The sequence below is a fragment of the Acipenser ruthenus genome, chromosome 26, assembly GCF_902713425.1.
Source record: "Acipenser ruthenus chromosome 26, fAciRut3.2 maternal haplotype, whole genome shotgun sequence".
In the NCBI taxonomy this organism is placed as follows: Eukaryota; Metazoa; Chordata; class Actinopteri; order Acipenseriformes; family Acipenseridae; genus Acipenser; species Acipenser ruthenus.
The window spans coordinates 27,155,382-27,183,295 of record NC_081214.1 but is presented as its reverse complement, the minus strand read 5'-3'; the positions used below and the strand labels follow the sequence as shown (position 1 = coordinate 27,183,295).

The 27,914-nt window shown below is 39.0% G+C and overlaps 1 long non-coding RNA gene across 1 annotated transcript; it reads left to right on the top strand.

The window, feature by feature from the left end:
- The first annotated feature begins 2 nt into the window (after nt 1-2).
- On the top strand, nt 3-7,691 carry LOC131701717 (uncharacterized). Its single transcript, XR_009308969.1, has 3 exons — nt 3-78; nt 940-1,003; nt 7,555-7,691. It is a non-coding gene; the product is annotated as an uncharacterized LOC131701717 (long non-coding RNA).
- The last annotated feature ends 20,223 nt before the right edge of the window (nt 7,692-27,914 follow it).

Below are 27,914 nucleotides of genomic sequence, written 5' to 3'. Positions count from 1 at the left end.
AGAGCAGAGCAGAGCAGAGCAGAGCAGAGCAGAGCAGAGCGAAAAGGAAGTACTACTGTTTTCCCAGACTAAAAGCAGGTAACTACTACCAGTACACCCAGAGACGATTACCTGCCAGCCCAGCATGTACAGCTGTGCCTGTTAATAAGTTTATCACTTGTTTCTAACCTTGCTCTGCCTGGGCCCATTTGTATATTTTTGTGGTTTATTTAAAGACACAGCACCCATTTATTTTGTTGAACATTTGTAGTGTTTTTTTGTAAATAAATTTGCAAAAGGTGTTTAACTGCCTCCTTTATCATGTGCTGTTAAAGGCTGCATCACGACACTGCCCGCCCGCCCACAGTATCCTAAAACAGTTCTATAATAAAGTGACAGATACAGGTGTGTAGGTCATTTAACAGAGTTAGCAGCTCTGTGCTGCATGGCTATTTCTGAATTGTAAACTTTACATTCTTTGTATTAAACAAAGAAAAAAAAAACATGGTGCAATTCTTTGGTATCTTATTACATTAGCCAGATGTTGTGAAAGTTAAGATGGCAGTTATGTCAACACTGTTGCTGTCAACGCTAGTGATCCATAACGGCACCAAATGAAGATTGCAGCCTGCAAAATGATGAGTGGCTTGTCTAGTTAGTTCAATAGGGTGGTTCCCTTTTGATCAGCCAAGTATATCCTAACAAGATGAGAGTGTCATGGGGATGTACGCTGCATGATTACTTAGTTACCAGAAGGGGAGAGACTTAACTACTTCTTCCCAGCAGGTTTCTAAATGGCTTCTTTTGTTTACCGAATTAGTTTTAATTGGTGCATTAAGATGTTTAAGAGCATGTGTCACACGCTAATACGCACTAAACTGGTGGAGAACAACAAGGCGACAACAAGAAAAACCCAAACAGCTTGGCTCTTCACTTTAACTTCTCTCTCTCTCTCCACAGCCACTTTTATATTCCATGCTACTCACCCTGACCCCCAGATGATAACCCAAGGACCACAAACCAGGTAAGAAACTCAAATTTCTGTATTGCATCAATATTCACACACACAGACAACTCCCAATTGGATAGACAGCTGCTGAAAACTGCCATGGAACCCTCTAATGGTCAAACACAGGTATGAGGGTAGTATAATGCATGTAAACCAAATGACTAATTAACAACACCTGAATCTGTCTTATAGTACACCTAATATAGGAAAACGAAACGACTCGTTAGTATGACAAGCATCAATCATATAGTATACTTAATAGGTGTAAGCAGAACGACTAGGTAGCAGCACAATAGTCATGTAATATACTTAATATGTAAATAGAACTAGTTATTATTATTTATTTCTTAGCAGACGCCCTTATCCAGGGCGACTTACAATTGTTACAAGATATCACATTATTTCACATTATACAAATTTTTTACATACAGTTACCCATTTATACAGTTAGGTTTTTACTGGAGCAATCTAGGTAAAGTACCTTGCTCAAGGGTACAGCAGCAGTGTCCCCAACCAGGGATTGAACCCACGACCCTCCAGTCAACAGTCCAGAGCCCTAACCTCTACTCCACACTGCAATGTAGGTGCGGCAGTGTCAGAAACATGTACCTGTATTGTACTTCATTCAGTGTGTATGAGAATAAGGGAAAGAGGCTTCTTAGCACTCTTCCTTTCATCTCTGTATATGCCTAACACAGTGTTCCATGAAGTGTCTTTGATAAATGGTTGATGCCACAGTGGAGCTGAACCCTCGTTGCTTTATGTAGGGATGCATTGATTAAGATGGAAGTTACTTTAACAGGAGGTTTTGCTGAGATGCATGTTTGGAGCATTGATTCATGGGATGTTTTCCTTTCTAAACACACTATTCTCACTCCACTGCAGTCAGCTCAAGTTAAACTGCATAACTGGCCTGGTTTGAACAATCGCCACTTGTGCATATCTTTGCAAACACCTGCCGGAAATGTGCATATATTCCAGCTGTCTACATGTTGTAGGCATATTCTGTAATGTGCAGATTCATAAGGATGCCCAGCACAGTCTAATTCAGAGCAGACACCACACCACACAATGCATGTTTTACAGATATGGCACACACACATTTAGAGGCCACAGACGAACCTTTTTCAATTACCCAAGGTTAAAGATGTGCGTCTGTCTACAAATCTTCCCTACAGTACTGAGTACTGTTTGCTGTTGTCTTGTCTAAAAATAAGATGGAGGTTTTGGCCCCTGTCCATCACTGGCACTTCCACATGAATCTGATAAATGGCTTCCATTTCTATAAGTGAGTACAGATAAAAATAATGTAGTTCTACTTTATTACATCCATGATATAAAACTGAAAAAATCAAGAGCTCCGCTTGACTAATGTCAGAATCCTAATGGCCATGCTGTGTGTAGATAGATGGGGTGAGTAGGGTTTTAGTAATTAGCTGGACAGTGTGTGATAAATGGGCCATAGCAGTAGAATTGAATGAGAAAATGTGCACCGGTATGTCATTTATCAGAAAGAGAGCTGATTTTTGATACAAATGCAGGAGAACTGCACTGCATACTTCTCCAGCTAAGTAATTACTTAGAAATGTAATTAGAAAAAAAAAAAAACATAAAACAGGATTGGCCGTTGAAAAGAGCCCAGTGCTTTTAATCATTCTATTAGCTCAGTCAGTTAGATGCATTGGTATGGGCGGGCTGTACAATGTTTGTTTTGATGCCAGTACAGCAGCAGCATTTCACATGAACCAGCGCACACTCCTTTCAACCTTGCTATTCCATTTCATCAATATGAGCTGTCCTCCAATCCATTCCCACTGTGGATTGGTGAGCTGCATGAGCTATAGACAGCAAGGAGGCCTTGATTACAATGCAGCTCTATGAATCATTTCCTGAAGATGTGGGTGACAAGGTTTTTCTCTCTCTCTCTCGCTCTCTCTCTCTCGCTCTCTCTCTCTCACACACACACACATCCCTTGGGAAGCACACATTGTAAGAAACCTGCCCAGGAAGCCTTGCAATTAAATACAAGTCAGGCAGGCGTTCCTATCTGAGTCTCCTGCTGCACTGCCTCTGTCTGTGCTTGCTGTTGGTGTCCTATCTGAGCCTCCTGCTGCACTGCCTCTGTCTGTGCTTGCTGTTGGTGTCCTATCTGAGCCTCCTGCTGCACTGCCTCTGTCTATGCTTACTGTTAGTGTCCTATCTGAGCCTCCTGTTGCACTGCCTCTGTCTGCGCTTGCTGTTAGTGGAAGGTGAATGCTTGCACTGACCAGATCAGATGATTTATTATTATTCAGTCTATGCAATGCTTTGGATGCTCTTTGGATAAATGAACGGTTCCCTCTATCTGTGTGGTTTAAGAAAAGAAAATGTTGAAGTTGGATGTGCTGCAGAGACTGTATCTTTAGTAACAAAACCAACAGTTGGTCTGTAGTGTAACTGCATGGCCATAATGTCAAGTTTAGCAGTAGATCTATCTTGAACAAAAGTTATTGTATTTCTTGCTCTTATTGTATTACTTGTATTGTATTTGCTTACGATTGTAAGTCGCCCTGGATAAGGGTGTCTGCTAAGAAATAAATAAGAATAATAATCTGTCTGTGTATCATATTAGTTCCTTCCAGATAAGGAGTTGTAGTTTCTACTGTTAACTTTCTCATTTGAACTTTCTGGTGCTAATGATTTCTTGAATGATTTTCCTCAGAGAAAGCTCCTCTTTTAATATACAATGGTCCTTAAGATAATAGTTACTTAACCATATGGCATGTCCTACAATTCATCAGCCATCTTCAGACACTTCTTTCATTTTTGAAGCGGTTGATCCCAATTATCTCTTTCTCTCTCGTTGGGAGGCCAATAAAATGAACATTTATGCAGCGAGAGTTCATAAGTGTAACTTTGCTCATTACTGAGCTCTGCAGCTGACCGTCTTGAGATGTGTTATTCAACTGGTATACGTTTGGCTTATTAGCAAGGGTGTGTCCAAAGTCTTCTTGACAAGAATGAACCTGCTGCAGCAGACCAGTGTAACGTTTTACCTGTTTACAACAGTCAGGGGTGACATTTACAAAACAAAAAAAACCATTGCAAACAATGCGGTGACAGGAGGGCATTGCAAGGAGGCGTTGTGACATCAGGCGGAAGTATTCTAAAGATGTCACTAAATGAGTTTCAAAGCCAGGTGTTGACTCTGTATGAGATCATTTGAAATGTCTCAAACCTGTTTAAATATCTGGTAGGACTGACACGGCACAGGAGCTGCCTCTGGGTGTGTATCAGAGTCCAGGCTTAGAGGGGAAAGGTCAGGGGGAGGATTCTGTACAAATGGGAGTATGTGCAGATCTCCTGGGCATTATTAGAATGAATCAGTATTCACAGGGACAGCATTTATCCTTTTAAAAGTGAATCAGTACCAGTATTAAACATGCATTGTAAACCTGCTTCAAACATACCATGTATGCATTCCTCCCATGTTATACTGAAAGAGTATAATGAACAGCAATGTACTGCACCAGTACCCTGCCTACAGATACATTCTCCAGTGAAATTCACAGTTTTTATTTTAGCACCAGACAGGCATTTGATATGTTTATTCCATCATGATTATCATTTATCATGTCTGCTCCAGATTGTACAGACATGTTTTATCTTTCTCATTCATTTCACTTGCAGGAGTGCTGCATTGTTATAGGTTACTGGTGCTGTTGGCATGGCAACAGCACCTGCCCGTGTGGCCTATAACAATTTTACATCTTTTTTTATATTTATAGATCCTTGCTGATAAACTAAGAAATAAGGATCAAAATAAGAAACATGCACAAATCTGTGCATTGCTTGGTAAAGGCCAGGGTAAGTCTGCTATCGAAAGGTTCAGAAAGGAGTAATCTAGTCCCTTCATGTACAGCTTGTAGTATTGGAACCCAGGATTGTCCTCACTGATCTAAAGGGAGTTGGCATTTGGTTTACAAACGAGGTCCCCAGTCCTTGTTCCTTTATGGTATTGTATCCACTGCAGCTAATTTCTACTGCAGGGCATTGTATCCACTGCAGCTAATTTCTACTGCAGGGTATAGAATAAAACATCCCCCCACTGAATGACAGTTTGAGCAACACCATTTTACAATGTCTAAACTGTCTTTTCAGCTCCCAACTATCCCTGCAGCTCCACATTGTGTAGCACTGTCTGCAGACAGGCAAACAATGGGAGCAATATACTGCTGATCCAAAGTGTCAGTATAAACAGTATGAGAATGAACCATCTTGTCAGAATGCAGGTAAGCTCTATTCAGAGGTGTTAGTTCTGTAAAGAGCACAACGAGAATCTCCCACATTGAATTCTCAAGACCTGTGCTCTCCGTGCATTGAGTTGTGGAGCTGCAGCCACACTCAGGCTGGGTATTGATGCTGGAATAAACCCATGAGATATTCAGACCTGTAGGAGGGATGCTGCTAGGGTTATTGCACCCTCTCAAGTTAAATGGAACTTGAGGGTTGCTGCTTGATGTAGTTCTTCCCGCTGGGGTCAGATATAAAGAATACAATAAGGCTCTCCTTTTTGTTGTTGTAAGGGATCTATTCAATAGATAACGTGTCTATAGTTCCAATTTAGCAACCAATACCCAATAGCTATCATGTATCCCATTGAATTGAAAATGATTTAAGACTTCACAATCTATTTGATCTTCTTTGGAAAAGCAAACCGAGCCATGGCAGTTGTATTGTTCCTCTTCTCTGTGGCTGCAGCATCCTTGAGAGGAGCTTTATCCCGCAGCACAGGGTTTAATGTTGGCTCTGCAGATAGGAAATATAGTTGCTGAACGTGTGGGTTTGAGTTGGCTTCAGTTTCATTTCTCAGTAAGATTGAAATTATAAATTGAACTGGAGAAGCAGGTTATTGCACTGCTATAAGCATACTGTAATTACTGGAGGGCAGATCACTCTCAGTGCAATTCTGTTATCCTGGTGTACTGGGGATCATGGCTCTATCTAATTAGGAAAGTCTTCTGTACCTCATTGGAAAAAAAGAAACTGCAGTCTCTTAGAGATGAGGGCTCCACTGAGGAAAGGATTTTGATCTTCAGGATCGTGTACCGGCAGTTAGAAAAAAAAAAAGGCTTGCTCTGACTCCTGTATTTATACAACATATCTCCTGGTTCAGCTCAACCCTATTGCTCTCCCACCTTGGCGTGGTCTACAGTCTGGCTCTGTTTTAATGTTCTGAGCCTGTATATCATATATTGTGTGTGTGTGTGTGTATATATGTATGTGTGTGTGTGTGTGTGTAATATATATATATATATATATATATATATATTACACACACACATGAGACAGACATGTACAATTCAGTTCAAAAGCTCGCAGTGGGGTGTGTAAAAATCATGGATAAAGGGGCATGTTGTCTTCTAAAATAAACAACAAACATCAACAACATGTGTAATGCGCTGAGTGCCCAGCAGGAGGCTGTGAAGGACTCATAACTATCACTATGGGGGGTGGGAGATTCTCCTCTCCAGTGTATGGATACCGATCTTATGATGCAAAAGAAAAATAAAATTTCTATTCATATCATTAAAGATGAAATTCCAGTCCGGCTATAGTCCTGTTATTTACAATGAAGGCACATTTTAATGATGCTGTATGCTTGCTATAGTTTGCCTTGCCTCCCCGTTACAGTTTGGGTGTCTTGGGCTTCCTTAAATTAACTGTGCTCCAGATGTCCAATAAAAGGAAATGCCCTTTTATATAAATAAATGAATTACTTGCATTTTGGAGAGCCATATGTCGTACTATATCCCAAACTGTGTTTGTCATCCTCAACACACAGCCCCGCTCCATCTGCCACTCAGGCAATGAAGGAAGAGCAGTCGATTATTTTATAAAGATGGGCTACAGCCTCTGCCAAAGGAACTCCTGTCTGGATTTGAACACATACTGTTCACAAGATTACTAGTCTCTATAGATAATATTCAGCTCTAATGAGATTCTCAGCTTTGCACTTCTGTTCAGTAATACAAAAGGCTGATCAAACCTTTGATTGATTTTACCAAGTATACGATTTCTCTGATATTGTGACTAAAATGTATTCTCATATATATATATATATATATATATAATATATATATAATATATATATATATATATATATATATATATATGTATAATGCTCACATGTATATGAACGGGTCTAAGTTGGATTGTTACCACTTTGTTGCAACAGTGCTTTGTAACTCTCTCTAACAGACAGTATTGTGTCGCTTATAAACCCAAGACTCTTACGACCATGACTCTTTCCCTGTATCGTTTCCTTTTTGTCTTGGCAATGTACAGTAGCAACTGATAAAGAGTGAAGCATTTTGTAGTTGCATCCTGAGCCACACAACAAGGAGGTCACATGGTGTGGTGGTGTGTGTGGTTTTTTTTTTTTTGCAAACATGTGTTGCTCTGCTGTGTTGTACAGCATTCAGAACACATGGATTCAGAAAAAAACTGATGCAGAACATTTACATAACGGAAAGCAAACGCCTCCTTTGTATTGTGGTGACACAGAAACTGCTTGTTTGTTAAAGGTGGAAATGCAGTTAAATCTGAATGACTACGCTTGCCCTCTGGCTATCGGATCTATTCTCCAACCCCCAGCAATGCATCTCTGTTTGAAGAAGCACAGGCAGTAATCTGGAGCAGGAAGAGTACATCCCCATTCTTTAGTGGTGACTCCCAGGAAATAAGGGGGCAATTTGTGTCACGCAAACCGGAGTAAAGCACAAAGCTATCGACTGAGTCAGAGGGCTTAAAAGGGCATGACTATCGACTTCATACACAAAGCACGTAATGATTTATATCCATTAAAAAATCACTCCAAGTGCCACGTTGCCAGTGCATATTCAGATTAACATGGCACTGTGTTTGTGTGCCATCAGTACAGTTGAAACCCCAGTGGGAGTGTGTGTTGCTGTGCCGCAGGTGAGCACTTTGTGAGCACACAGACAGGTGTGCTGCTTGTTCGCCCACATGACCATGCACTTATAAAGCTTCATTTGTTTTTACTACAGAAACCTAATAAAAAATCCTATATAAATAAAGGCTGATGTATTGTGCCAAGCCCTGCAGTGCAAAGCCACTTGATTAAACAGACAGTGCCAGACTGTCACTTCTCTTTATTGCTTGCATGCTGTCCAGGTGGCTTATTTACTGCTTTAAACACTATTTCTCTGCCAGAACACTAATAATAATAATGTGTTCTACACGAAGGCTCAACCCTATTGCTCTCCCACCTTGGTGTGGTCTACAGTCTGGCTCTGTTTTAATGTTCTGAGCCTGTATATCATACATTGTACGGGCAGCAGTGTGGAGTAGTGGTTAGGGCTCTGGACTCTTGACCGTGGGGTCGTGGGTTCAATCCCTGGTTGGGGACACTGTTGCTGTACCCTTGAGCAAGGTACTTTACCTAGATTGCTCCAGTAAAAACCCAACTGTATAAATGGGCAATTGTATGTAAAAAATAATGTGTAAAAAAAATAATGTAATTGTATGTAAAAATAATGTGATATCTTGTAACGGTTGTAAGTCGCCCTGGATAAGGGCGTCTGCTAAGAAATAAATAATAATAATAATAATAATGGAATACGATTCAAGTTTAGGGTGCTTGATTTTCTCACATTCACTGTTTTACATTATTAATCTAGCTTTTTGAATCTCTGTTTTTGAATATCGTGGTATTCCCCTGCATATAGAAGTCTCTTTGCATTATGGCTTGCAAAGGTGTGCTATCTTTCTTGTGTTGCTGCTTTTTTTCCCCCAAACATTTAGTATTCTCCAATTGATTTTCACCCAATTTGAAATGGCCAATTCTTTTTAGGCTCAGCTCAGCTCACCATTCACTGACTCTTTTCTGAAATGAGGAAATCAACAGAATGGACAGTGAATGTAGCTGAAGGCTAACGATGGGAAAACTAAATAATGAAATAAATACATTGGAACTCTGAACAATGGCTGGCCGAATGGTTAACAAACCAAAACTCCACAGAGCAGCTCTTGTGTCTAATTAATTGTAATTATTATTCACTTTGTAAAGTACAAGTGTTTTTCTCCTCCTCTCTAAGTGTAAGGGTTTCAATTAGTAGACTTGTGTCCAGTTCATTACACTTTTAGATGTTGGCTTTGAACAGGCAGGAGTAAGCTCAAAGGAAAAGTCTGTTCTTAAGGGTTACAATTATAGCCTTAATGGATTTGAACTCATTTGTGAACAACAAAGGCTTCACACACGCAAGCAGTTCTTCTGCTTCCTGTCGGCCATAATATCTAACATGGCTGCCCTTGCCAGCTGGTTATTGAGTCTTGCCTTTCTTTCCTCCTCGAACTGCTAGCAGCTAATGCCCACCGTGTCAAATTATAATGCTTGGGTATACCTGATGGGAGTGTTGCATTTAATAAACAAGATGCAGTCACTGGAGGATCACTATCAATGCTACATATCTAAAATGTGTGATCCTCCAGTGACGAACATGTTCATTTAAGTTCTGGTCACCCCGATACACAGCTATATTCATAAATACTGCATTTGGACTGTAGAGAAAAAGCAACCGATTAAGAGAATGTTTTGCAGAGTCTCCTGTGAACAGGCAATAACTTTACAGGGACTAACCCTGTGTAAGCAACATTAATCGCATGGACACGAGCCACTGTGGCAGTGTGTTCAATTTGAGGCATTCACTTTCACAATCTGGCACCTTGCACTCCACAAAGAACAGATAAGGGCCTGAAGGGTTAAGTGAAGTAACCTTAACAGACTGCTGCACTGTGCAGAGATTTCACATCAACACTGAGAATACAAGTGCCCGTTCTGTATCCCTTTAGAACAGGTGGTGCATTTTCATCAAAATATGAATTCCAAATGCCGTCCGGGTTTCATGAGGATGTCTCTTGCTTCCCAGACTCTCATGGTCCGTACATTGCAGCTTGCACCAATCAAGGCTTCATTCATTTGTAAAGAATGGAGTTGCTTCCTCCTGCCATTTTTCCTCCTTGAAGACTGCATGGCAAACACGCTGTATTGCTTATGCTAGCTGTGGATTGCTGCTTGCATTGTTGATTGGAATTATCAGCAATTCTCATGGCTGCCCCCATTTAACAGCCACTTTGTAGCACTGCAAGGAGTTAGAATTGGTATCAAAATATTTACAATTAAGTTGCATTATTTCCCGTTTAAGTGACAGAAAATCTAGCAGAACAGCACAAGCTCAAAGGTTACCTCAATGGCAAATGCAATTTAAATTGCATTAGTATGGGGGATGTAGGCATCACATCACTCACTTTAAAATAAAAGTATCAGGAATACAATTTAAGAGAAATTATCCAGCATTTCTAATAATTTAGCACAGACAAATTGTCATTTTCTTCAATACCCTGAAGTATTATAATTGAGTGTTATCCAAACTTGGGTTCGTTGCGGTTAAGAGTAACAATAAGAATGGAGATGTATTTCAATAGATGCATTCAGTATACAAGTATATTCTTGTACTACAGTGATGAGTGAGAGTAACTGAACATATGCTGCAATGCTATCCCAGTGTCATTTAAATGATGTCAGCATGCAGACTCAAGAACATAACATTGCACACATTGATAGTCTGCTTTCCCTTTACAGATGACCTATAGACTGTTTCACAAATAAAGAATGTACTGTAATTAAAAGATAATGGATGTTTTTCTGACAACTGACACAAAAAATGATAATCACAAGTTACAAATGTTCATTAGTATTCCTACTTGCTTGTAGAAGCATTTGGTCACCTGTACTTTGGTATAATCTTGTTAAATTACTAGTTAAACGATTACTTCCCATATACATTACCCATCTACAAAATATACAACGTACATAAACATTCTTCACAGCACATCCATAACAAAAGGTAGATGGATTCGATAACAAATGGCATCCACCACCACCACCATATTCAATCACATTATATTGGACAATTTAAATGAGATTTGGAAACGGAGACATTTCAACAGCAATACAAAAACTACATGTTTGTATTTGAAAATGAGGAACTCCTAATTAAACATTGCAGACTTTCCAGTTCTTACGCAATCGCGAAGGAAAAATAGAATAGTTTATATCCAGCATTGTGTTAGCAAAGGCTTGTAAACAGCTTGGTTGTGATATTCTTAAAGGTCAAGCCTGGGTAATTCCTGTAAAGAGAAAAGTTATCTGGATTCAAATGCTAGGTCCATTTCCTACAAGCAGACTGCACCAATTGACACAATTAAACGTGGAAGATGGGACGAACCACAATGAAACGTGGAAGATAGGAAGAACCACAGATTAGATGAGACTGCTCCTCACAATTTATTAATCTGTAAATAAAGCTGTGTGAAATGTAATTAGCCTGTCAGGGATCATAGAGGGTACTTGTACAGTTATTATTGATATATTGAATGTTGAAGCCGGGGTGCTAGCTGCTACATTGCATTTTGATTTAACAGTCAATAAAAGCTCTGCTGTGCATAAGGAGCACGTTGCAGAGCTGCACACTTTAAAATCACTACTACTTATTTTTACCTTGAGTTGAAGTGATGCATAGTCTTGCATTATGTGTTGTGTTAAATTGCACAATTCAAAGCATTTGATTTCAATGGGTACATTCTTTCTTAGGGCAGTTACTTTGTAGTTCTCATGTATACTGCATCATCTATAGTCCCTGAATCTCGCATTTGATATCTCGTGTAGTATTGCCTGACAGATCTGTGCAAAGACAACCACAAGGGGCAGCATCTCTAGTTACAAGAGTCCCACATTGTGTCCACTAAACATCACTTGTAAACAGTATTGTAATGTGTTCACTTTACTGTTTATAAATAGGGATCCTGAAGTAGGAAAAAAGGCAATATTATAAGCTGTGATTATTTTATCAATTGTGCTAATACATGTACCATTTCCTGATTTGTATCCATTTTAATAGAAACTCATTTCACTTAATCTAATTGGGAGATTGTCTTAAATAAGTCTTTATTTTGTTTTGTTCTGTTGGGCTTTTATGAGCTAAATCCAACAAGGATTCTTTACTGATTAAGTAATCTATGCTCCAGTTTCCAAGCAAAGCCCTGCTGCCTTCTGAAAAGTTTACAAGGAGAATCTCATTTGGAAAGCAACCATATTCCTCTGCAGAAGACTTCTTGATTTGGCTAAAGATTGTATATGAGTCCAGTACATTAACTCACTATGAACGCTATGGAGTAAATCATCTGTTATCATGTGTAATGCAAATGAATATCACATGGGTGTAGTCAGGTTCACTGTCAGTCTAAAGCATTGAGAAACTTGAGCAGTACCTGCAGACTGCATCTGTTTGTTTGTTTGTGACCCTTTGCATGATAATTGGCATCATAAAACACTTTGCTTTTGTAAACAACTACCTTCTAAATGAAACCACTTGTATGCAGAACTAAGGACTGCTATCTACAATATATCAAGCCCCAAAGATGCAAACCTTAGACTTGCTTGCATTTCTCTTTTTTTTTTTTTTTTTTAAATAGATCCCAATGTGCACACAGTGTACTGTGTCTGAAGAGTTCTTTAAAACGTTGCTGCATCAAAGCAACAAGTTCATTGTGAGTTTTGAAAAAGCAATTGCGTGTAGATCCTTTTCCAAGAAGTAACACCTGGAATTGCCTTGAACCCAACATTGTCCTTCTCAATTAAGACTTCATCACATTGCCTTTCAGCAACCCCACTACGTTTCTGTATTGATTGTTTCAATTCAGTTTTCTGTTGGCTTGAAAAGGCAAGCCAACAAGAGAAACAAAAGACTAAAGCTCAGTGGGATGGCTTCAGACACCTGCAAAACATTCCCCTCCAGGGTATTAAAGCATTCTAAAAGCACAGTAAAGATATTGGTTAGGGTTACCGCCAGGGTATTAAAGTATTCTAAAATATATTGTAAATACAAAAGAATCAAAGCATTCTAAATGTTATTATAGTAACCAGAGTCAGTGTACATTCACCAACAGTTAACAGATCCACAATGTAGAACAAATATGAAATATATACTAGTAACTGAATTCAAGTCTTACTAAATCAATGAATGAATTCAGCAAGAAATACTAGATCCACAAAGAGGACATAGTATAATCATTAGTTTCAGTTTACATACAGTTGTAACAAAATATCCAATACACACTTTTTGTATGAAACTCCCAGATCACTGGACAGCTTTTCACACCCACACAGCAAGCTGGCTGAGCAGAGATTGCTCATTCCAAAGACATTGTAAAGCAGTTGAGTGTTAAAGATTGTGGCTGTAGCAGAGTTGTACCAATGTTTTACCTGCACATTCATGTACTTTCTAGGAACACAATTAAACAAACAGATTACATACGTGTGTGAGGTCTGCAGCTTCACAGTTAGGGTTAGCACCAGCAGAAAAAGCTCACAGTTGGGGTTAGAACCAGCAGAAAAAGCTCACAGTTAGGGTTAGCACCAGCAGAAAAAGCTCACGGTTAGGGTTAGCACCAGCAGAAAAAGCTCTCCAGATAAGAGCAGCCATGTTTTTTTTTTTTTTTTCCTTTTTTTTTTTTTTTCTTTTAAAAATTTAGTCGTCGCCAATTATTTTTACCCCGGTTTTCACCCCAATTTAGCATGCCCAATTATTATCTGTATCCCCGGCTCACCGCTTGCAACCCCCCCGCCGACTCGGGAAACGGAGGCTGAAACACGCGTCCTCCGAAACGTGCTCCTTCCAAGCCGTCATTTTTTGCACTGCAGATCCACAGCAATGCTACCAGACCTATAGTGCCGGAGGACAACACAGATCTGGCGGCTCCGCTGCAGAGCCACAGGCGCCCTATCGGCCACAGGGGTCGCTGATGCGCGGTGAGCCGTGGATTCCCCTGCCGACCTAAGCCCTCCCTACCCGGGCAGCGCTCGGCCAATTGTGCGCCGCCCCCTAGGAACTCTCGGTCACGGTCAGCTGTGACATAGCCTGGATTCGAACCAGCGATCTCCAGGCTATAGGGCACATCCTGCAAGGAGCGCCTTTACTGGATGCGCCACTCGGGAGCCCTAAGAGCAGCCATGTTTGCACAGGGCAAGGGACGAGCGTGACCCCTCACATTCTGATTCTCAACCACCCTGATCCTGTCGTAGCTCGGGAGGGAGTGTTCTATTAAATACAGAAACTAACCCTTGGAAAGACAAAGGCTATTCCTAAAAAGAGAACCCTCCCCTCTGCACACATTTACTAAATACTTTCAATGCAGTGGAACTCCAGAATGTTACCTTTTGGAATGCAGGACCATTAGAGTGGAAATGTGCAATCTGGAGAAACACAGTAATAATGTATCTGTGCAAAATCAAGTTTTTTGTTTGGGCATAAATCCACAAAAGGATTACTAATGCTATCAGGAGGCAATTCATTTACCAGGCACATACATAATGCAAGGCCTTTAGCACTAAATCAATCTTCTCTGTACTTTTTGATCTTGCAAAGATGATTAATCCATTTCAATTTAAAAGACGCACCCATTTAAGGAAATGTATTGCAGAATGTAATTACAGAGAAAGACAGTGTTTCTTACAAGCTAGTTTGTCAGCCAGGGGAATGCATTTTAAAATCCCATCAAGTGACACTTTTCTAGAACAGAGGGGTGAGGCTCCTAAACAAACAAAGCAAAGCATTTGATTGAAAACCACTGTGGGCAATGTGTATTGCAATCAAAAAGCAAATGCATATGATTTTATAGACAGAGCAAAATTAAATCTGCAACACAATGTGTGTTAAAATAAAGGTCCAGACCTTTTTGTTGAAATTTAATACAAACACACATATAGAATATATATCGGTTTGTAGATGAGCAGCACCAGCATCTTTTAAGCAGTGGTCACATGACTAATAAACTTCTTTGCTTCATGTTTATATTTTAATTAGGACAACAATGGAAATGTAGTGATTTATAAATCGAATCACATACAGCAAGTACAATTTGAGGAGCTTAAACTGATCTTTTTTCTTTTTTTTTCTTCAAATGGAAATTAGTCACATTGCTCCTTTTTAATTTCATGGGAAATTAATAATGTATAAATGAGTAAAGGGTAATAAACAAATGAATCTACACACACACACACATAAATAAATAAAATAGACTCCCTCAGAATTACTACTTCAGTGAGCATATGTAGATTTAGTTTAATAATAAAATGCATTGCCTAGTGGTAAAAGAGCCAGTATTGAATGACTGGAGTCTTTCACTTTCTTCCCCATGACCGTGGCTTCCAGAAACACAGCGATTTCCACTTTGCTACAGAAACCTCCATCGTCGGCATGAAGCAGGAGAATAGACAGCTGTCTTCCACACTTATGCTTGTCTACGTTTGGACAGCTTATTAGATTAACAATTGAAAATGTTTGCAGTTGTAGTTTTCATGGGTTCACAGTCTGCAATCCAAACTCTGGGAGTGTAGTGTTGTCACTACTGATAAGAGCTGCTGGAAACCAATTACAATAATATAACCCTGGAGTGGTGGGTTTGTGCTGAACTGAAACAAGAGCGCAGAGAGGTGGAAATATCAGTAACCGGTACAGGCATCAAAAAACAAGCTGTTAAACTTCTAATTGCTTGTCATTTCTATCACTTTCACCACTTCCCATGTTCTCTAATATTTCCCTTTTCAGGAATATTTCTTACGTTGGAGTCTTATTTAGAATGATTTCATGTGTACACGTGGAAGACCGCATCATATACACAGCTTATTGGTTTTTGTTTATTTGGAGAAATACAATTTTTTGTCATGAAATTTGGACATTTTGGGGGATTTGGTAAATGCATGTGCAAAGCAGGTAGTCTGTTTTAAGTGCATGTTATGAATGGCTGTTTCCATTAGCTCAGTGGAGGAAACAAATGAGAGCCCTTTTAATGGACTGGATCACCTCATGTATTGACTGTCATCTGCTGGCCCTGCATTCTTCTAAGACTATCTTTTAATATATTTGTCATTGCTCCATGAAGAGGTGGGAGCTGCAGTCACTGGGTCATGTGGTTGAACTATCTACAATATCTGAACAGTACGAGTGGAGTTATTAAGGGTTCATGCTTTGTGTTTCTGTCATTTCTAATTAAATGCAACGGTGTGTATTTTATTAAATACTACAAATAAAAACAAAGTAGAGCAGTGGTCCCAATAAGACTTTGTACTCTTTGATTTTGTAGTAGATAGGATCACAAGCTCCAGGCTTGTTGCATTCTGCAGTAGTCTATATTGGGGTTGTTTTTTGAGGAAGCAATGTTCCAAGGTCTTTTGTAAGGTCATGTTAATGTAGTAAAGCAGTATAGGTAATGCAGTTTGAATGAGGCACCTACTGGACAGAATTACAATGGCTCTCTTTATTGTGTGCAATCTGCCAATAGGAAAGCATGTGTGGGAGCTTCTGCTGACTGCCTGCTCACCAGAGGTTACCACACATTGCAGCATGAGAAGAACCCGAATAGGTCTGTCACATGTTACCATGAGAGAGAATTCAAAAGCAGATTTGTGATCATGGCCAGAACAAATCTAATAATGATATAATTTTACACAAGGGAAGTCCATTATCATTTCATGTTAAATGACTTGTATGTAAAATATGAATTGACGTGGTACAGCTATTCATAGGATTCAATGTAGAAACATCTTTCATGGATATTTGGATTGATATTTTATTCTTTAAATGTTCAGTGCTTGTAAACTATTGCAGTGGCTTCAGATGGGCATGCTGCTTTTCTACAGCGTGTGTCTCCACCATGCCTCAGTCTTGACCTAACAAGCCCTGCTACTGTATAAACTGTCTCTCCCCTAACAAGACCCCTGCTGCTGTATATCCTGGTCTCTCTGAAGAGCAGAATACCTTGCTGTCAAATGTTACTGATTTGAGGTGCTTTTTGTGATGACGACTGTCCAGTGAGAGCCACATTTGAATCCTGGTCTACAGTGGTGAAAGGAATGGGCATTCAGAACCACCTGGCCACAAATTCAGAAAAAAGTGGAGTATAACTTTCAATGAACACTCCAGCACGTTTTTCTTTACATTCCACTCAATGAGCAGCCTCAACTGGGTCGACCAGCGATTTCCCAAGACATAAATCACTCTGAAGTAATGTGATAAAGCATAAGTGAGAGAAATTCACCCAGTCATTCAGATCTGAATTTCTGTATGATGTAAGGGACATCCTGGTGTAGTTTTTCACCTGTCCCCCATTGATTGGTATCTTTGTCAGTAAATAATGACCGGTAATTGGTTTTATTTTATTAGGAAATCCTTTGAATCTTTAATATGTTATGACCCAGTGCCCCGGATTACTTTAATGAATGTTTCTATAAATGTAGAGGGAATGTAAGCGCAGAAGACTGTACTAGAAACCATAGCCTGACCAGGGAACAGTTGCCCAATGTGTTTCAGGCACAGTATAAAAGAGCATCACTGACCAGTATTTTTGGCACAGAAAAAGGCGACATGCTGTATTTTTGCACTTTGACTGAATCATTCTCTGTTTACTATAATTGTTTTTGTAATACTCTGAATTTTATCTTGGTAAAATATTTGTCCATGCATTAATTGCCCATGAATCAGGCATGGCAGAGATGGGTGTTATGTGAGTAGCAATGCTCCAGTGCCACTTCACTGATTGTACAGGGCTATTAGATTATGGTACACGGACCATTTGGTTCAACAAGCAACATATGATTGGAACACTCCCAGACCTTCAAAGAGGAAAGACTAGCCCAGTAACTCATTGCAAATCCCTGCCATCCAGTTCAGATTGGAAAGATTAACTCAGGAGAAATGATGATTCTAATCAAACCCTTGATTATTCTGCATTGTGATTGCTGTACACAGAACCATTTCACCTTCTGAGCTAATATACGACAATCCCTAAATGGCAGTTTTATTGCATATGTTTATTACTTCTACAAATAGCAGACCAGCCTTGCACTTGCAAATTAGACTCTGCTTGTCATTGTATTGGTTCAGATGAAGTAGGAAACTAATTTGCTAAAAACAAAAAAAAAAAAAACTACAGATGGTAGTATTGGCTCCTGATGGGCAACAGTAAAAACTAGATATTGATTATCTAGAATTGAGGCTACAGCTTATTGGCTTTTCTGTGGATATTGATTATCTAGAATTGAGGCTACAGCTGATTGGCTTTTCTGTACAAACAGGGAAGATGTTATCTTGTGTTGTCATTAAAAATAGAAGATAGCAAGCTGCCGATGTACTCGGTGTTAAAATGGCACACGTGGCTGAAAAACACAAAAAACAAAGCTGTGCCTATTTAGACAGAAATCCATGGGAACTGAATCCCACTGAAAGGTAGGGCTGTGCGAGTCAATCAATGGCACAGCTGTTTGGAAATGAGCTGCTAAACAACAAACTTACACAGCAGGGTTACATTCTGTAATACACATGAACTGTTTTGTTTTTTTGAACTGAAGACATTTGAAGCTGTTGGAAAGAATAATGAATCCTATTTCATTGCTAATTTGGTTTCAGAATAAAGGATGGATAGGGCTTGGTTGTATGATGATGAGCATCATATACAGATCTGGCTTGGTTGTATGATGATGAGCATCATATATAGATCTTGCAGTACATGTTGCACTGTAACGAGGAAGAAAGGTCAGCTTTCTGGGATCCTCATATGACACTGACTTCAACGTAGATTCCTTGACTAGAGAATTCCTGACTCCATACTGTAGTTTTACTTGGGTCAAAAGTCACATAGACAGTGAAAGTGACGGCTTCAATACCTCTAATAGTCAAACAGCAGCATGTTTTAAAAGGTACAATTAGTTCATTTTTACAGCAGTTACTATTGCATATGCAAAACTGATATCAACACTAAAACCTGTTGCAAGTTCTCACTAAAATATAATTGAAAAGGATATTCATTGTCACAGGTCACAATAATCCATTCAAGATACAGGGGAAGGCTGGCTGCATTCATCACATTGCATCCGTACAACAGTAATGCTGTAACGGTAACACCATGCTGAGAAATGTTCTACCCGTTAACTGGCCTCGGGGAAGGGTAATCTAACTTCTAGCAATTCCATATGCACTGTACTGACCGTTTTATTTTGTAGTACGATCCTTACTTGGCATTTTGTTTTTATTTATTTTATTATTATTATTTACTTTGTTATTATGCTGTGCATACGTTTTCTTTTTTAATCTGCAAGGAAGTGCCTGCCTCATCTTGTGACATAAAATAGTTCAAGAGAATTTTCAATGAACTTTGTATCTACTGAGTCATAGACTTGGATCCCCTATCCTATGTTTCTATGGCACTGCAGCTATAATCATTGTCAACAGGATAGGCTGTCTAATAGACTGCAGGGGACCTGACTGTACGCAGCGAGTGAGATGATTGCTAATAATATAATAACAATAACATTCCCTCATTCTCTAAAATCCATCCCGGCTGTATGCAGGGAAAGGTCACATTGACCAGTTGCTTCCTTTTAAAATTGTTTCTCTATTCATTAGCAAGAGAGATCTCACTTGGCATATCAGTCCATGCAGCAGTGCTTAAAGTGGCTTATTTATAGGGTAATTAGATATGCAATGTAAATGTTCTATAAGCATTATACTCTGGAGACATCATCTAAGCATCAAAACTGTGGAACCATTGCTGGTTGAAGAAATACAGCAAAGTTAATGCTGCTCACTCAGTATCCTTCAGTGCTTAATACAGAGGAATTGTAAAACATGTTTCTGGGTGTTTTGTAGACAAACGAAGGTGAAACACAACCCACCCAGAGATGGTGAATACCAGTAATGCAATGTACAAATGAGTGCAGCGTGTTCAAGAAGAGTCTGTGGGGACTAGACCTGGAGGTGTGTACTGCAGTACCTGTGACTCGACACACTGAGGGATGCTCTTCAGTTATTGCAGGTGTGTGCTGCAGTAGCAGTGACTCGACACATTGAGGGATACTCTTCAGTTGCACACTGATGGTTAAATAATAACACCCCATGCCAATGGCCAAATATAAAGGCACCACAATAGTGCAGCAGGGACAGTATCCCCATCATTGTCCTTTTAAAAGCATTGATGTAACCCTATCAATCACAAGGGGCGCACTTTTCCAAACTGCTGTATATGGTGCCTCCATCATTTGATTGTGGTGCCTGGATCTAATAAATTATCATTTCTTCACTTTAGTTTTTTGTAATTGATATATTTCCAATTAAATTCAACAACAGTGATTTTATATTCTCAACATGTTTATAATGACCACCTAGCTCTCTCCAGCTTTTTCACCTACAAACTCTCACCCGTCCTGCACAAGTGATGTGACAACTAGGTATGGCTTGGTGTGCACAGACTGTGGTCTATTCCTCAGGTGCTGTGCCACTACATATGACTGCTCACACCATTACAAGCTCCCTGCTGTGGGGTGGAGCGAAGCGTGGTACAAAATAACAGCTCCTCTAACAAGCACATCCTCGCCTATAGAAATGGATTTCCAATCTCTAGAAAGCTGAACATCATGCTTTTTAAAATACTTCACCTATTATATATAATTTCACAAGCTGTGCCTATTGGAAGACACATGCACTATGTATCCCTGCTGTACACTGGCGGATGGTGGGGCTTTTCTAGACTAGGCAATGCTTGTCATTCATTATTCCTGGCAATAATCATATTGCTGATTGTGGCATGAAACACAGAAGAGAACCAGGAAATACAGGGACCACACCTGCAATAAACATTACACTTTTATGGCAGACAAATATAGAATATTAATAATATTGTAGTTTTCATTTGCAGAAAATGTTGGTTTATGTTTTTGGATAGGCTTGTAATTCCATCCAAAGAGATGCTCTTGGATATGTGAAATGTTGTATTTGAAATGCTGCACTTGAGGTGCAAACTGTTTAATCTCCCATTGCTCTGGAGTGTCCTCTGGGTTCTTTAGTCTCCCTCGCCTCTGTCTCTGGGTTCTTTAGTCTCCCTCGCCTCTGTCTCTTGGTTCTTTAGTCTCTCGCCTCTGTCTCTGGGTTATTTAGTGTCTCGCCTCTGTCTCTGATATTTACTAATCTGTTTTATTTCCAACTGAATGTAATGTACCTACCCACTAAAATAGAACTGTTTCCAGTTTCATAGATTCCAGTTACTGGTTAATAAAATTACGTTTTTCAATCCTTCATTTGATAAATGATAAAGAACAGGTGAAATCATATCCACACCCATTGCTATAAAATGTAACTGGATATTTTGAAATCTATAAAATGAAAAAAGTATTTCTGGATGACATTGAAACTGTTTTTCCATCACCATTTGTATGAACTCTAAAACAAGATCTTAGTCAAAACTGGAACAGGACTAGTTAGCTTTAACTTTAGGGTCTGTTTTAAGTCATGTTTTGTTCAAGGCAGATTTCTTAAAGATCATTTTGAAATATATCTCTGTCCTTGTGAATTGTTACATTGTTATGTTATTTTAATATCAATTTAAACAGTTTAAAAAAAACAAAGTACCTTGTACTGTAGTTGGCTACCGTTCCAGATCAGCACCATGGACAGCACTTTATTTGACAAATCACAAGACACTATTGGTTTGTCTGCTATAATAATTTCTAGTGAAAACTATTTCTTCTCTCTTTTCTTCACTAGAAGGCAGGTAGCCTAACAGAGACATGTTAAAATGCCATTACTCTCCTGGGGGGTTGGAGGGCTAGGCAGGAGTCAGAGCAGAGCTGGTATTAGTCAGCTGTGTCAAACTGCCCAGCAGAGCCAGCAATCCCTGTATCCTACTCCCTGAGTTACAGCAGCAGCAGGTCTTGAGAGACTCCGTGACCTGGGAGCTTTCATACCCTGGTACAGGCAGTACGTGCTGGCTCTCTGATTTCACCTTTCTGTCAAAACACAGGAAGACATTAACTTATGGCAACGTCGTTTACAAAAAGCAGCCCGATGAATGAAAACAACAATTCATGCCACAAATGTCAAACAATTCATGTCAAAAATTTGAATCCTCAGACTTGTTTAACTTTATTTCCTGCATTCAAATAGATCTTCAAGTCGGATAACTATAGATGGCCAAGCACACAGTAAATATTTCACACAATCATGTGTGCTCCTTTTTTGTTTTAATACTTGCCAAGACATTAATATGTATAACACCTCTGTTGGATCAGCCTATATTTAAATTCAAAGGGATATACTATGTTTGCACCGTTCAGAAAAAAACACCGTATATTTATTGTGGAGCACATTCACTGTTTGTTAGTTGAAGCCTATCTGTTTGCTCTTATTTAATTAATATTTTCCTCAAACAGAAAGACATTTGGTCCCTACAGTACCTTGGTACAGTTCGACATGCTGTATTCATTCCTGTTTGATTCAGAATCATTTATTCCATATCCAGTTTCACTTTCTGATTTTGAGTGGTATCCAATGATAACAGAACCCCGTGGAGGTTCGGAGAGACAGACCACATGTGTTATACATCCACTACATTCTGTGTTCCTCGTCCATATGTCAGTTAGGTTGGTTGCTTTCATGCAAGAGCTGCATTAGACACATGTTGAAATCTGCCATCCAGCAATATGTATAAATTTGTTTAATCTTGACCCTGCAGAGCCATCTCTCAGTGTTTGTGTATTCAAACAAACATTGGCGGTGCTTATGCAAATGGCATGCCAATAGCAGCCTAATATTGTGCAATTTATAACATAAACCATGTTAACTCCAGCTTGAAAGGTTCAACAGAAATGCATGGAACACAGTTACCACAATAAAACCGATCCTTTGAAAGACTGCAGAGCTGCAATAGTAAGCACTGTTGTTTGTTTGTTTGTTTGTTTATTTGGGGTTTTTCATAATTATTTCCAGATTTGTAAATATTATGGTAGACCTGAAATTATGTGGCCATATTTGAATGATCTATACATTCTCTTATACCCCCAAAACAGAATGCAACACTCTTGATTGGATGCTGTGTACATGTCAGCCTTTAATGCAAGAGACACAATGAGAAGTGCAGAATAAGAGAATAGATCATTGAAAGAATGTTGAGACATAAAGGGAGTACTTTTACAAACCGCTTAGGAGGTTCAGACTGACGTTAACAGGGCAGGTTAAAGAACTTTAGTTGCACCAAACTAACCTGCTGTTACAGTCGACGTTTCAAGAAGATTCTTAACTCTGTTCCGTATGGGGAAATGTAATGGAAAATATTAGATTTATTATGTAATTGTACGCTTATGTAATTGGGTATGGAATTGTATTGAAGTGTGCCAATTAAATAAGGGGTATTACTTTAAAAGAATAATATATATTATCGTTGCAGTATCTTGGCCAAATCTCCTGTAATTGAGGACCTGTAGAATTTCTCTTTCCATATGTTACCAACAATGAGTAGATCCAGTTCCATTCCATTAATTGAATCTTCATTTTTAATTCAGAATCCTTGACATGGGTCTAACTCCTGTGCTCCAATACAATACATTATGAAGTGTAGGTAATGAAGTATGAACCTAATCCACACATTAGGAAGATTGATGAATGCTGATAACACACTGCAGTGGTATCACACTGTTGCAGTTCATTAAAGCACATGCTTCTAAAAGCTATGTGATCCTATCGGTCTGAATAAACAAAAGGGTTTAGCAAAAACATTTCACATCTCAATCGACTGCATAAATATTACATTCAAGGTGTTTACACAAAATGGAAAGGAATGGCATTCTATTTTCTGAAAATGATGAGCATTAATATGTTGTATGATTTTCCTCCCTAGCCAATGCAGTGCATCCAAGAGGTCCCAGCCAGCTAATTCCACACACGAGTCTGGGTCCTAGCGTGGTGTTGTGGTTACCTTGTGGAAGTGTCAGGGCTGTTGACTTGTCATGTCCCTGTCGGTCAGTCATGGCATTGCAGCCCCTAAGCAGCAGTATTTCTCCACTACTTTAGCAATGATCTCTCGTGATCGCTGTTGCAGGGGGACTCGCAAAGAATACTAGAGTGCTTCTCATTCCTACAGTCTGCATGACCACACTAGTCACAGATTCCTAGACCCCAGTCCTTTAGAACTCGGCCTTTCCATGCCAATGCCTCTAATTTTTACTCGTGTCTCAACAGAATGATCCATTGTTTTCTCTGCCAGCTCAGAGGTTGTGACCCCTTCCACACCATTCCTTTAACGGAGTGCAATAGAAAACTTGTTTCTTGTCTGTATGCTTTTCTTAACTTTGAACTAGATGAACACCAGGCTCCTGTTTACATATGTGGCTAGTGACAGCAGATAATCAAGCACACCTCATCTAGCTGAGGAACAAAGCTTTGACGGAAATTAAATGTGTAACCTTTCTTGTTAGTGACAGCGCAGCAATATGGAGTTAGGTTTAATTACTAAACTGAAGCACAGAGCTGTCTATTAGACTCCATGGGATTAAAGCCCTGTAAGTGTATTCCAATGCATAGCAGCAAGGATTATCAACTTATTTCATTACTTTGGATTCCCCAGTGTGTTTGTGTGAATCAATCTTAAATAATTGTATTATCAAATCTGGATTATATTTGGTATGCACAACTTGATTGAACTCTATAAAAATGGTATTACATATTTAGTATTTTAATGCTGTAGCAGCAACACTTTATATAAATGTTTCTTTGTAACTGAGCGAGTAGTGCTGTACATGGCATAGAGTAGCCCTAAGAACTTAAAGAATCATAATCTGAACTATTTTAATGTGTTCGCAGTTTCTTCCTGGCAAAGACTTTAGCATGCTTTCCACCAAGCTTTTAAATTGTATGCACAGTATTTCTTAGACTAACTGATTTGAATTTGAGAAGCAAAGTTAGGGTGTTCACAAATGAACTGGCATGAATTCAAAAGTCTAGTCAAGCAGTCTTTCCTGAAGGAGGCAAACCACACCAAGAGTGATCAATTGACAGTGTTATTTTAAACTTCTGATTTAAATTTATTAGAGTTGAGAAGAAGGCTGCATTAAACATCTGACTCAATATTGCTCTTAAACTGTATTCATTGTATGGTGTCATTGTGACTTGAGGATCACCACTCACAATAAAACCCAACCCTGTTTGAGGGTGACTCCACCGTCCAAACTGGGCATTTGCTGGGACTCAGGCTATTAAGTGTCCCAGTACAAAGTAGGGGTTATGAGCTGCTATGAGAATGCATGTTTATCTTGAAAAAAACAGCAATCATATTGTAATCTTCACAAGCAGGGTAAAACACTGTATTCCCATAATGTCTCTCAAAGAAAGCTGGATTTTAGAGCAGCTTCATATTTATAGAAATTAGCTAAATATTTTGAGACACCTGTAGATACATGTATTAACATTATTGCTGCTTTGTAGTCCTAATGAAGAGTCTCATTTACATTTCTGACATTCCATGTATAAAGTACCTGCCTGTTAGAAACCCTAGTGCTGTTATGAAGTTTGTTTGAAAAAATGAAAGGATTTGATTGTTAATGAAATCATTGTGCTTGCAATCAAAGCAAGGATCCTGAAAGGGTCCTCCCACAGCACAGACCAGGGGTCACAGCAGAGCCTATTCATACCTGTACATGAAACTTCAAGTGCTCATTTTAGTGCCTAAAGTCAATCCCACAATTTACCTTCATGAAACATCACTGGAGATCCGATCCCCCGATTGATTACCTTCATGAAACATCACTGGGGGATAAATAAAATAGACTGCTGTTGTATGTACCGCTATGGCCAAAAGTTTGCATTACCCTATAGAATTAACCAATTGTGCTTCATAAAGTCGAATGAAACCTGCTGAATAATGTTATTAACATATTAAATTACATACCGCTTTGTAGTTTTTCCATATACTACGAAAAACTGAAAAAATGTGACATTTCGAAATGTAATATGAAATACTGTATTTCCTGTACTGCCGGTAGACTTTTCCAATATCATTTTGTAGTTTCTTTCAATACATGGTGTTAAATAAAAGCTCTAAATTCTGTTCATAATTAAAAACAACTATGTCTCAATCCTAAACCTCTAGGTGATTCCAACTAATAGCCTTTGTTGTGACCCTCAGTTTACTCATAATAGATGGGCGTGTTAAACCCTGGACACACGCTGAAGAAATGTAGTCTGTCTTCTGCATTGACAGAGCTGCAAGAATGCATTCTATGTTTTTGGCATTTTACTGTAGATCTGGGCTTTGCTCTGCATATTTTATTGGTGGGAGAAACTACTTTTTTGTTTGAGTTCAAAAGGGAATCTGTCATATACATTACAAACTGTTTCAAAATACTTGAAAGCATCTCTTTATCTCAGGGATTATGAGACCTGCAGCGGCTGCCAGTGATCAGTCTGGGTTGTCCCTTGCACACACAGAGCTGAAGGAATTCTAATGCATAGAATCTGCATAATCACAGGGCAATCTTCAGGAACAGCAGCATGTGAAGAATCTCTGCAGTACCTACATAGTTATAACTATATATGTATATACACACATACAAAAAAATAAAATACTAATATATTAGTATACTATTTTGATATTCTTATTGGTAAGGGTATTTCCCTTCCTGGCACCCCAAATTTAGCTTTCCCAGCAGCATCGTTACTATATATAAAATAAATAATTTGAATACCTGATGTGTTTATTCTGTTCCAGTGGGTTGAGTAGATTTGCTAAGTGCTGGGAGGATTGGTCCTGATGGCACCCTATACGTGCAATTGTGTTGCTGTTAAGTTCAGATAGCTGCAAGGAGGAAGGAATCTTTATGCATCTTAAACAAACTGGAATGTTAACCAGGCCTGATTTGTTTAAATGGAGCGCACACAGCGCTGTGGAAGAATCTAGTAAACAATCACCTGGGGCTGGTTTTTCAAATCCTGTATTTTGTAAGCCAATATTTTGTGATGCTGATTACTTTTATTAGTTTTTATCCAGTTTTTTTTAGAAAATGTCACTGCTGGATTACATTTATCCAAGTTATAAATAATTCAGATTAGGAAATCCAGCACCTAGAAATCAGATTTCCATGTAAAATTGAACATGGATGTAGAGTGACGGCTAAAACAAAATAACAATCTACACCTCTTTAACAATGACAGATACAGTATGAGGAGTTAGTTCAATGTGTAATTATTTCAACCTTCTGCATTCCTGAAAGCCCCTTCCTCATTCTCTGTGTTGTTTGACAGGGGCCTCTTTGTATCCTGTTGCTCCTCTGTGTAGTTTAGTATTACCCAAAGCTTCAGCTAAAGCATTTGGAGCAGTGCTATTGATTTGGGGCTCACGAGAATATATTTATCCTTATAGGTTAGAACATGGCGATTTTAACACCGCATCTTGTATTCTGTTTTTAATGGTGAATAGACAGAGATAAAGAGTAGACAATGTCAGTGTATATTGCTTTCATTCTTTTGATAGCAGGAATTGAAGCAATGGAAGTCCCTTCTGACAACACTTAATTAAAAAAGTCTTCTCGTGAAAAAGGTTCTTGAGCCTCCTGCCTCTCGTGGCTTAGCATATATCCCTTTGCAGTGAGGAAGGATAAACAGAACAATTTGGAGAAGGATGCATTAGCTGAACCTCAGAGCTGAGGATGCCAAGTGGAAAGTTGTGATTTTAGAACCCCAATGGATATTTTTAAAAACACTTTGTGCATTAATAATGGTATACTTATTTTATTGTGCTTAACTGGCTGCAAATTATTTCTTGTTTTTTAATCAATTGAAAGGACCAAACATGTCTACCCAAATGGTTTGCTATCATATCTTAACCAATCTCCAAATCCATACTTTATGCATACACAGCTGATTCTAACGTTGTTTGACTTTCCTCTTTTTTCTCATGAAAGGGGACTTTTTAATGTGCTGGTATTCATGTGTACACAACTCACTCCCATCACCCATTGGAGAAATAAATAATCTGCCACTTCCTAATG